General features: G+C 43.9%; 1 protein-coding gene across 1 annotated transcript in view; it reads left to right on the top strand.

Annotated features, from left to right (window-relative positions):
- The window catches only part of PLPBP (pyridoxal phosphate binding protein), a 416942-nt gene that overhangs the window by 103770 nt on the left and 300817 nt on the right, over nt 1-12355 (top strand). The window lies entirely within an intron of this gene.

Genomic DNA, 12355 nt, shown 5'->3' with positions numbered 1-12355 from the left:
ACATGTTTGTCGCCCAGTGACAAATGGTCAAGTACATTTTCAAATAGATAGATGAAGGAAGATTTACAGGTGAGTTCAGCCAGCACGATAGGCTTCCTGGGGCTTATGCATACAATAGCCATGGCATGCTGGGATATCTCCATAGTCTGTATTTCATATGTGCCAAAAGGAAACATTTGGTGTCAGAAGGAAGTAGGTTTGGGCATACATAAGAAATCTAGAAACAGAAAAATAAATAGTAGTACAATAAGAACAACTCAGTGGGAGAATGTAAAGTAGAATGCAGCGATTATGTACAAATGGCATAATGAAACGTATGGCGTATGAGAGTGCAGCCCGCCTACATATGATTAAATTGGTGTCTGGGGGGATGTCGTGATAAGAGAATGGAATTTGTAGAGTGGCTTTGTAACAGCTTAATTATAAATTAAGCATGGCGAGGAGGGCAAAGACGGATGCGGGCGATATTGTCATAAGTGGCCTGGATGTGAACACCGAGGAAAAGAAATGTCTGAGATTCCCATAATGAGGAACCTGGGGAACAAAGCGCAAGTGATGTACTGGTTCCTGTTACTTTGCATGACTGGAAGGCGCATGAATGTTTGTTAGGTGAAGTATATTGTTTTACAAATACAATTGTGATCTCTCAATTTGTGTTTTTCTTGTATTCATAGCATTGAGGTCTTTTTTTTGTTCTAAATTTTACTGATTGTATAACACTTTTATGAAAGGGTCAGATAATATAACATCTTGGCGCGGGTGGTACATGGAGTGTTTGTGGGGAACTGGAATGTGTGCTCGAAGCTCCTGACTAGTAGTTTCTACTGGCAAGGGCCTGAAGCAATTTTTAAGAGTAAGGAAACAATTGGGCATCCCATTGCACTGGGAACGTTGGCCCTCAGTCACTTGGGAAAGTCGTTATCTCGTGTCCTGTACTGTGTGGACTCAATTTGGGAATGCGACTATGGATTAGGGGTGGAGTTTGCATTCTCCTAGTAATGGACTGCATGTTTCAACATTGGTATGTTTTGAAGTGCCAAGATGCTGATTGAAAGACGCTTCGTAAAACATTTAGGCACATCGCCCTAATAAGTGTTTTTATAGACTGCTATTGGAAAGTTTGCATTTTGTTCGTGTACGTTTGGTTGAAATCTACCAATTACATATACAAATGTATGTGTTTGGATTGTAAGTGGAGGAACCGGAGAGTATGCTTTTTGTGTTCACCAGAAATTATTAGGATTTACTAAGAGTCCTAGTAATTGAGCACAAAACAAATCACCTTTTGCCAAGGCCCAGAGTCTGGCCGTTTTCCTACTGTAGTAAAGCACCTCTTAGACTCCAGATTTACTTTGGTTGTTTCCTCACCACTTTGCCCACTGTTATGTTACTGTCTTGCTTGCCCTCAGGTTTTCTCCTGCGTCAAAGGAGAATGAAGATTACCTAGGGTTACAGCTTCGGGGAGTCTTGATTCTATTAAAGACACAGAAGAGAGCATTATGCTTAAACTTTCTTCGATTCTTCTCCTCACAGCTTTTCAAAACTTTCTTTATTTTTTTTTAAACAAACAAGGTAAACATTCAAGGGACTACACATCCCCACAAGTCCCCTGTTTTTTGTAGTCCTGAGCTCTTAAACCTCCACCTATTAGTGTTAACGACCTCTTTTGACCAACATCCTGCCTGGGTCACTTCCTCTTTCTTTTGGCAGCGAAAAGTTACATGCCTTTGGTGAAGAAATGAGTGGATCCAAATACAATTTAGCCCAACTCCATCTCCAGTCAGCAACGGCAAGGTTAACAACTGTAATTGTCCACCCAGCTCAATTTCGAACAAAAAGTACTTCCCCATGGGCCGGCTTAGCAGACAGTCTTGTGACATCTTCTGGTCATCCCCTACGAGGCAAGAAGATAACCACACCATGAGGGCAGGGTGACACTGGCTTTTATACAGTATGAGAACAACATGTTCTATAAAAAAGCACTACCTCCATGCAGCGCATCCTGGGCAGGAATAATGCTTGCCTCCGTGTCTTTTTAATAGAATCAAGACTCCCTGCAGCTGTAAACTTGGGTAATCTTCATTTTATGTCAAGACCGGAGGTGAGCATTATGCTGGTTCATAGCTATTTATCACTGTCGGAGCAATTTCAGAAACTGGCTTAATAAAAAAGGTCTTAAATGTAGAATTGGAAGACCAATCAGCTGACTTAATAATGTCCTGTAAAGACACTCCTGCTGTAAATGCCCTGAATGCCACAGCGCCTCCAGTGCGAACCAAACACGCTTTAGTCTATGCTAGCTAACTGCATGACCTCCAAGACCACGTGGCTATTGTGACAGAGGCCACAGCCTGATATGGTTTCCTACACACTATGAGCAACCGGGTGACCCCGTGTGGCCTCACCTGCAAAGTCACAGCTTCGTAATCTTTGATACATTGTGCTACTCATAGTTTAGGGGTATTGGGGAAATAAGGATACAAGATCACTTTAGAATCACTTTTAGTACGCTTAGCTATGCTGAACGCTATGCCTTCTGGGTAGAACATTTTTTTTCTTTCCAGCTCTAGCCCCTTTTAAATTCGACACTCTTCTACAGGCTACCAAACAATGCAACATTGCTAACTTTCCATACAGACTAGGCATACAAAGCGGACTATTGTCTGGCCAACTAAGACCTAAACGAAAAACGTCTTTCACGTCCCATAAGACGGAATATCTAGGCACTGGAGGTTTATGTAACTTCACACCTCTTAACAATCGTATCACCGCAGGGTGTTCCCCAGTAGGCTTACCGTCCACCTTTTTGTGTCTGGCTGATATTGCTGTCCTGAAGGACGGCCCGTCTCGCGATCGATCGGCTAAAAGAATGGCGAACCTGCACTATATGTGCAGAAACTGGATGAACACCAGTTCTCCGATTTGTCCCAAGTGGCGCTATAGCTCCTAAGTGTGCAAGGTGCCCACAAATCCCTGATGAACTCAGCAGCGAGCTATGGAATTCCTGGCAACTCCTATCTTTTCCTGAAACCCTGCACGCTAATAGCTGCAAGCTCTCTATGGCGATCAGCGGGTGTGTCTGACCGGTCTGGTTCTGCAGAAGGTACTGCCTGAACCGAATCCTCCTCAGAAAATTCCATCACTACTGGAAACCACACACGGGGCTTCCACAATGGCACTACTATGACCACCTCTGCTTCTTCCCTCCACTTTCGCCAGCAACCTCGGCAACATGAATGGAGGGACAGCATAAAGGACTGCCCCAGACCAACTGTGGAGAAAGGCGTCCGTTCCCAGGGCTCCCAGATCCATCCTCCAACTGAAGTACCTGGGAGTCTGAGTTTTCAATCTGCACGCAAAAAGATCTGTCAAATGGATACCATTTCTCTTGGAGTTGTGTAAAGACTGCTGCGTGCAACTTCCAGTTGCTGGAGTTTACGAGCTTCAATCCGCCACCACGTTCTGCTCTCCTGTAGGGGTGTCATGGTATTCGTTTTATGACGATACGATAACCTTCTTGCCAAATGACGGTATATCATGTTTATCGCGGTATAGCAGGTGGAGTTAACTGATCTTAACAAATATTTTCTAAAAGGTCATAAATTGACAGATGTACCATCACAAACAAAACCAGGCACCCAGGGCCAGAATTGGGCTTTTCAACATACTTTCCACTGAAATGCCTTGCTACCACCAAATACAAACACACGAGAGGAGAGGAGAGGAGAGGAGAGGAGAGGAGAGGAGAGGAGAGGAGAGGAGAGGAGAGGAGAGGAGAGGAGAGGAGAGGAGAGGAGAGGAGAGGAGAGGAGGCCTGCTGCAACTGGCAATGCAAACTGAATAGCTTTTCTTAAGTGGTCATTTAGGCTTTTTGCTTCCCCACTGGCTACTGGTGAAGATGAACATGTTGCCATCTTGATAACCCGCATGCCACAGATCAATGGAGGCTGATGGTAGTATGCGCTTATATATATATATATATATATATATATATATACACACACACACACACACACACACACACACACACACACACACACACACACACACACACACACACACACACACACACACACACACACACACACACACACACACACACACACACACACACACACACACACACACACACACACACACACACACACACACACACACACACACACACACACACACACACACACACACACACACACACACACACACACACACACACACACACACACACACACACACACACACACACACACACACACACACACACACACACACACACACACACACACACACACACACACACACACACACACACACACACACACACACACACACACACACACACACACACACACACACACACACACACACACACACACCCCCTCCCTCCCTCCCTCCCTCCCCCTTTAGTTTACTTGCGGGCCAAAAGGTGTTCAGTAATCACTGACATGTTACCCTTTGGTATGGCAGCAGGGAATACCCACAGAGATGAGTGAATTTCGCAGTGTGACTTATTATATGTAAATTCAATGATAGAACCAGGTAAATCCCCCATTGCCATATGTTTAGGGAACATTATCCATTATAAATATATAAACCCCAAAGCTGCCGCCCCAAAATAAACCCTTTTCCTTCTTGGCACTGTATCTATTCTTCCTATTGCTAACATATTGATTTTGTGTAAGGCACGTGTGGTTTATGGAATGGCATTAAAAACTGCTCCAACTGAAACTACTTGGCAGACGGCACATCCAACAGTGCAAAACCAAGACTGCGCAGCAATTGCTTACTGCAGCCTTTCCAAATCAGATTGAAAAGCACACTGAACGGTATAAACAATGTGACGGTTATTATTGTTCAATTAAGTGGTTCACGGTATCTTTAACGGTATACCGTTATACCGTTACATCCCTACTCTCCTGGCAGATATTCTGCTGTCACCACTGTTCCTCTCCAGGCAGTGATGCCAAAAAATCCTTCACCAGCTCGACCTCCTCCCTGTAAATCTGGCGTTCCAGCCGACTCTGCTTGTTCTGTAACCAACATTCTAGCTTGGTCTGGGAAATATCGCCTGAATAGACGTCACCAGAAGACTCGCTACTCTGGCTAGATTGCAAAGTGAAATATTCTTCTTCTTGATCACTGACCTCGGCTGTTTGTTGGTGGCTTTTAGCTCTCGAGGGTAGTTTTCTTGGTGTCTATCACAAACCCCAAGAATTCCATCCTCTGCTTGCTTTTAGCTCTGACCTCTCGATGTGAGAAACCCGAGGGAGGTGATCAAAATCCAGCACACCTATGCTTGAAGTAATGCGCTAGGATGAGTATATTGTCCAGGTAGATGACTCTGATTCTCCTTTCACTGATGGATGCTGCCACTGGCCCCGTAATCTTTGTAAACGCCCAAGGTGCTGAGGCTAATCCAAATGGGAGACACCTGGACTGCCAACTCTCCTCGTTCCAACGGAAACGCAGGTAATTCCGGTGTTTCGCCGCCAGCGGTATAGTACGGTAGCATCCGTGAGATCCAACCTTGCCAGCCAATCTCCGTCGGAGGAGATCTCGGAGGAGATGAATCCCATCCATGCTGAAATGTCTGTAAATCAGCCATTTGTTCAACTCCTTTTAAATTGATCACAGGTTTCACTTTCCTGTTTAAAAGAAACCTATTGCTGCAGAACTCTGTCCCAGAGTTCTCTATCACCCCTTTGCTCGCTAGGCTGCGCAACTCTGCCTGAAATAGTCATCTCCTCTCACGCCATACGGGTCGGCTGAGGCAGCGCTCTGTGTGGGAATGCCTATGAATTCTAGATGCAAATCTGCTACTGCTTGCAGTACCATTGTATTGCTCGATAATACTTGCCATTTGCCTCAAAACAACTCTCCTGCCCCCACCACTGGGAGCACTGCACACTTACCGCCTGTGGCACTCTGCTGCTTAAATGTGCCTCTCCCTCTGCTCCCTCTCCAGTGTCGGGGGCGTTGTGTCGGCTTCATTCACAGAATTGTGCTAATGCGCACTGGGCCCTTCTTTGCATAGTGAAGCAACCGGTCGGTCGGTCCTGGTGTTGACCGGTCTCTGCAAAAACTTGGAATATCTTTCTTATTGATGACTGCGCCTTTTCCAAAGTCATGTAAGTACCAACTAATTGTGACATCTCCTTTTTCAAAGGCGTCTTCAAATAGCGTTCCCTTTGCTCCTTCGCCCGCCTCGTAAGTGGCCAGGTTGCTGTGCTTGCCATCAGACCCCCTCCACCTCTCTGAAGAAAGGGCGCAGTTGGCATTCCCTGGGAGACACATTGCTTGTTGCTCCCAGTTCTTAAGGATTTGTGTGTCTGTGGGCTCCCCTGTATCTTTGGCCTTCTCTGGTAGGTCCATTATTTTGGCCAATGGTCCTGCCAGATCCAAAACTTTGTCTTGGCAGCCAATGTTCCCTCTAATTATTTTTCTCGAAGTATGGGAATGGTTGGCTTTCCTGCACACTCCCTCTAATTATTTTTCTCGAAGTATGGGAATGGTTGGCTTTCCTGCACACATTGTTTTCCATTTGCTCCAGTAACTAAAAGAGGTAAGTCACTTTGTGAGCATGCACAGTAAGAGAGCTAACATCTCTGAACAGAGTTTGGAAGGGAATTTCCCCAGCCACTGCAATTCCCTACAAATCAGTCTTAAAGGGGCATTTTGGAGAAAAAAAATCCAAAGACGTAGGCTTAAATAAACAAATATTTTATGTGATTTATAAAGAGGTATCATGAATCAGACTTCAATATCTGCCACAGTACCTAGTAAATTACAATGCTGAGAAAAATATCTGTCTGCGCGAAAAAAGTGTTGTCTGCTCCATACAAACAATAGATTTAACTATGGCGATTCATTTGTCTACATTGCGTAGAGACAATGTAGAAATTGTGTTATGCCATTTGAAAAAAACACTTGTGCATTGCAATAAAAAGTCTCGCTTATCTGAACTGATGTGGCTAGCAAAATATTCAAACCTGATACTTGCCAAATAAAAATTCATGTGCCACTTTAAGTAATTCAGGGGCCAGAAGAACATCTCTCTTATAAGTGTTGCAATGATAATTTCATTGGAATAAAGTGTGATAGACGGAATACCTCTGCTTACCATAAACGTCCAATTGTTCTTTGAACAGAGCAGTGACAACACTTACTCAAAACCAGCCTGACGACTAAGATGCATGCATACCTCCCTTTTTTACTCCACAAAAACAGGAAATGTGCCCAACAAAGATGTGTAATTATTAGCCCAAGATAAAATGGGAAACCACAAACACATAGGTGCTCACCTCTGAACAGGACATTCCACTTACGAATCAGCGGTCAGCAGAGCAGTGGCTTAGAAAGGTACTCTAACAATATACATACCTGATCTCAAGAGAAACTTTAAGGGGAAAGAACTTTTTTTAATAAGCACAACATATCCCTATTGGCAAAGCTAATTAGTAGAAAGTAAACTCTAAACAAATCCCTGCTTTCATCCCCTAAATGGGAAGTAAAATGACAGGGCACATAATGCAGCTTGCCCACTTTCCTTACCACAGCCTAGACGAAGTTCAAGAAGAGCCTCACTACGTTTTCTTCTGGAGCACTTTTGAAAGAAATCACACATGTTTGCCTTTTTAGTTAATAGCAGCAATGCTCAGAGGGGAGTGCCTTCTCCTATAACCAGGAGCGCCTCTTCTGTAATTCACTCATCAGTCAATAAAATACATGGGGATGCTAGGGGCACTAAAAACAAAACACACTGTTGTTATATTGAAAAGACCTCAACAGCTGAGCATAGAAAGAGACAGAAGGTGCAATTTTCTTGACTTTTACTAGAAGGTCCCTATCCTGTATTGGAAACGAAACACTTCTAATTCATGTACAGCCAAAACAGCTGACTTTTAAAGTTGCTGATTTGTATTCCCCTTCAAGGAGTGCTATCTCGTGTCCTTGAACACCTCCACCACACTCCCCACCAAGGGCCACCGGCTCATGTGCTACCTTCCAATACTAGTTGATATGGCTATGTAAGAAAGTGAGGGATGTTAGCAGTACCACAATCACTATTTGCCTACCCGTGATACTTTGTACACAAAAACATTTAAAGCCTCACCATCATACAATGGGCAGTTTACAAAAATTAATCTTCATACACACAATTATTTTGCAGTGCATAACAGTTTATTTGCAACATCCCCCACCCTAATATTGTTGGGTAGGATTATACAAGTGCTCAGTGAAAACAATTGTTTATAGTAGTTACCATTTCGTTTGTTTAGGTCTATGCCCAAAGTAACTATGAAAACTTGGAAAGGATGCAGATTGTGTGAAAAGGTTTGTAGCTGTCAGAATATCTGATGTCCTAATGCTATATGCCAGGCATATTCCATACCCATAATTCCTTGTAGGCCAAGTAAATTCTATTACATTGTTTCTGTCCACTTATAGGCCAATGTTAGTGATGCTAAAGTAATAGAGGCTTAGCATGCCTTTGCCTGCTCAAAATCCTTAGAGGGTACATTAACATTTGCGTTTTATAATGTATCGCTGCTACAAGGGGCTTGAGTGACTTATGTACAAACAATAGGAGGTTTGAGGTGAGGTATCCAAGTAGACTGTTTACTTAAAGTCAGTGTCCGATATTTGAGCTGACAGTTGGGGTAACGTATTGTATGTGACACTTTTGCTAAGGCACCATGACTAACTGAAATGTTGATGCTTGAATGTTATTCATAGTACAACAAACATAAGGTAAGTGGATGTAGGTCCAAGTTTGAGACCCTTTTGCAGGGCCACAGTAGGCAGATTCATGGTTGTTCGATGATGGCTAAATGTGTCCCAGAGCAAGTGCTACTCATAAGTGTGATAGGCAAGCAAAGAGTCATGGGTGGTGAGGAAAGGTTATTTGGTTAATGTGTCTTAGTTAGATCTTCTGTTCATTGAGCCAGATTTTCATATTCCTTTTTTTTAACATCTTGTGGTTATAATTGATTTTTTGTTATTTTAGGTGTTGCTTGCATAGTGTGTTGATGTAAATGGGCTAGACCAGAATATACAGACTAGTTAGTGTAAATTAGCTTTATTGAGAGTGAAAGCAAATGTTAGGTAAATACTATGGATTGTGCCTTTTTAATAATTCTTGAGAAGGTGGGAATTGTCTACATTCTTGAGACGAGTGAACATTGTTGGCAGCCCTTCCAGGCACAAAAGGGGTAGATTGTGCCTGGAATATCTGGACGTCTTTGTGACGAAAGTCACCATTTTGGGATCTAGCTCCAGAGTGTCTGACTTTGCTGGGCAAATCCAACATAGGACATTCCGCTATAATGGGAAAACGTACTTCCGGATTGAATAGCCTTCTGATACGCTGTGCCATGCACAGGGCCACGTCACCCATTTTGTAGATTTGGGGTGTCCGATGGCCCCCGGGTCAAATAGATCAACTGTTTTGTCCTTCTCTGCTATTTAGAAACATTTAGCTGGGTGCTTCTTAGGAGCCTCCACGAACACCTCCTCATCCTTCTCATAGTCTTCCTCATCAGACTAGTAACCGCCGTCATCCTCCCCTGTGTTAGCCGCTCCTGGGGTAGGGGGGTAAGAGGTGCTGCACTATTGACTTCTGCAAATATGCCTGCTGCAATTTACTTAAGTCGTTGACCACCTCACGGGCCTTGTTGTTATCCCCTTCTTTATGGCATGAGAGAGTGGTGAGGGGGTAGACGAGGAAGTCCTCTTCCGAGCCTTTTTTACACCCCACTTGTTCAACCCCTGAGTAAGGGTGCCTGTCTGATGTACCCTCTCTTGGGATATCCACCCTTCTTTTCCTACACCATCCTTCTCCACCAGCAGTCTTGGAGGCTAACATGGATTCTAAAACATCCAGGCACTCTAAGAGGTTTAACCGCTTGGGAGACTGCTCCCAGTAAGGAGTTCCCTAAGGCTTTCTTAAAGCTCAGGGACAGAACCCTGACCACCTCTGGGATGTCCTCAACCCATTCCTCCTCACTCCACTCTGAAGAGGTGCTTCTAGACGCCATTGATTCCGTAATGGGTACAATGCTTTTGCAATGTGCGAGCTGCGGTAAAGCTCACTCTGAGGGGTGCCAGGAACAGTGTACCGTGATTGATGATGTTAATACTACCACCTTTTGCTTGAACATAGCAAACTGCTCTGAGGGTCACAAGCTTTTTTTTCTTTTTCACTTTTTCAGTACACTCTTTATTTCACTCCAGGTAACACTAGAATACTTTCCTCCACTGAAGTGGGACCGTTTGCCTCATGTAGAAGGCTAGATGTAATGGATTTTTTCAGGATAAAATGGTACCCAACACCATCAAGAGTCACGATTACTCCCTTAGCGAAGAAACCAAACCTATACCAGCGAGACCCTGGCAACCTCCGACCCATTACAAATTGCAATTTCACACTCAAAATCATGGACAAAGTTGCAACAAGATCTTGCATCCTTAACAATCCGGGTTTCGGGATGCACAAAGCACCAAGACTGCTATGCTGGATTTACAGTCGCACATGCTGGATATTTTTATTTATTTATTAACATTTATAAAGCGCACAGCACCCCTAAGGCATCGTGGCGCTGTTGCAGAAAAATACTTGATGGTTACATAGAAAAAAGGCTTACAATTTACAGAAACGGGACAAAAAATGTACATTACATTATTGACCAAGGCAAGACAGGCCTGCTGATCCTGCTCGGCCTCAGCGTTGCCTTTGATCTCCTAGATCACAAGCTACTCAGCAGGCTCTTGAAAAAGTAGGCAACTGCTCTAAAGAGGCAATCGACTGGTATCTGTCCTTGCCAACAGAAAAGCGAGAGTACATTGGGGAGATAAATTCTCCTAAGAAACTGACATCTTCTGTGGGGTCCCTCAGGGAGCGAGCTTGTCTCCGCTTTTATTTAATCTGTAGTTAAGGTTTCTTTGTGAGGTACTGGATAAGATAAACCTATTTCACAAACTACGCTGAAGATCCACAGCTAGTAGTAGATCTAAGTGGTGATTACGGAATAAAACAGCCAGACAGTCACTGATCTATACAACACCATAGAATTGTGGATGGATCGCAACTGGATGTGTCTAAACGGCAAAAAAAAAATAGCTAATGATCTTTGGTTCCAATCAGGCTAGAGGCAAGCTATCTCCTTCAAAATCAAAGACACACAGATTCAGGTAGTGAAAAAGGTTAAGACCCTGGGCATGACACTAAAGGCCTCCTTAATATCCGAAGCTCAAGCATCCTATGTGAAAAAAGCTGTGCATACTATCTTAGACTGCTCAGAGCAAACAAGCCCCTTCTTAACGAAACAAACTGCACTATTATCGCGAGAGCAACCATATTGTCCCGTTTAGACAATGGTAACGCACTACTACTTGGAGCCAACAAGCAAAGTATGAACAAATATCAGCTAGTACAAAACAACGCGGTCAGAATAATCAAACTGAAGCGGAGAACGGAATATATCAGCGAAGCTCAGAAAGAGCTACATTGGTTGAAGATTGAAGATCGAGTGCTGTTTAAATCCATGACACTAGTTCACAAGTGTCTATATGAGTAAGCTCCAGCATATCTGAAATCAAACATTACCCAATACTTGCCAGCACGTTCACTCAGGTCAGAAGCACTAGGACTCATCATAGTAAAACCACACAAGAAAGCAAACAGCCTTTCCAATCAGTGCAGCCACAAAATGGAATGCCCTGCCCCTAAACCTAAGTTTAGAGACAAAACGCCTTGTTTTCAGAAAAAAGCTGAAAATAATCCTGTTTAAATAAATTGGACTACAAGACAGTTAGTAATATATACTGCACACACCACTGTTGGTCTTCCTCCACAGACCAAGGTTCCTGTTTCTTTGTCTTGTCCTTGTCGTCCTGTCTTTATGTTGGCACCCCGATGCCCGCATGCTTTCGGCGCCCTACAAATAAATAAATAAAATGGATCATGATGTTGTGCGATTGTATGAAGAGCTGAATATAACGTATTCCGCTGCAAGGAAGAGTGCAAGGAACCTGTAGTCGTTTTCCTGTTCAAATGCTGGCTGGGGAAGTGGAAATGACACGGACCACGTCGCAGTCCACATGCACGCTGAATCGCGGCAGCGCCATGGTCGGAGCACCTGTAGCAGAGCGTCTTCACTCACTCAATGCACGCAAACAATGAAAGGCAAATGAAGAGTGCTACTGTGCGAGCTGGACCGTCCTCCTAACGCGAGCGCGTTCGCCCACGGCCCCGGTCCAGTTCTGCGTGAGCCTATACCGACTAGCAAATCCAATATTTTGCACGCTGTGCTACGTTTGTACTTGCAACTACCTTATATACACAAAGCTACGCTGT

The sequence above is a fragment of the Ambystoma mexicanum genome, chromosome 10 (assembly GCF_040938575.1).
Source record: "Ambystoma mexicanum isolate Mex_15411 chromosome 10, UKY_AmexF1_1, whole genome shotgun sequence".
NCBI classification, from domain to species: domain Eukaryota; kingdom Metazoa; phylum Chordata; class Amphibia; order Caudata; family Ambystomatidae; genus Ambystoma; species Ambystoma mexicanum.
Note: the sequence above shows the minus strand (reverse complement) of the source record. Positions and strands in the feature narration are given on the sequence as shown.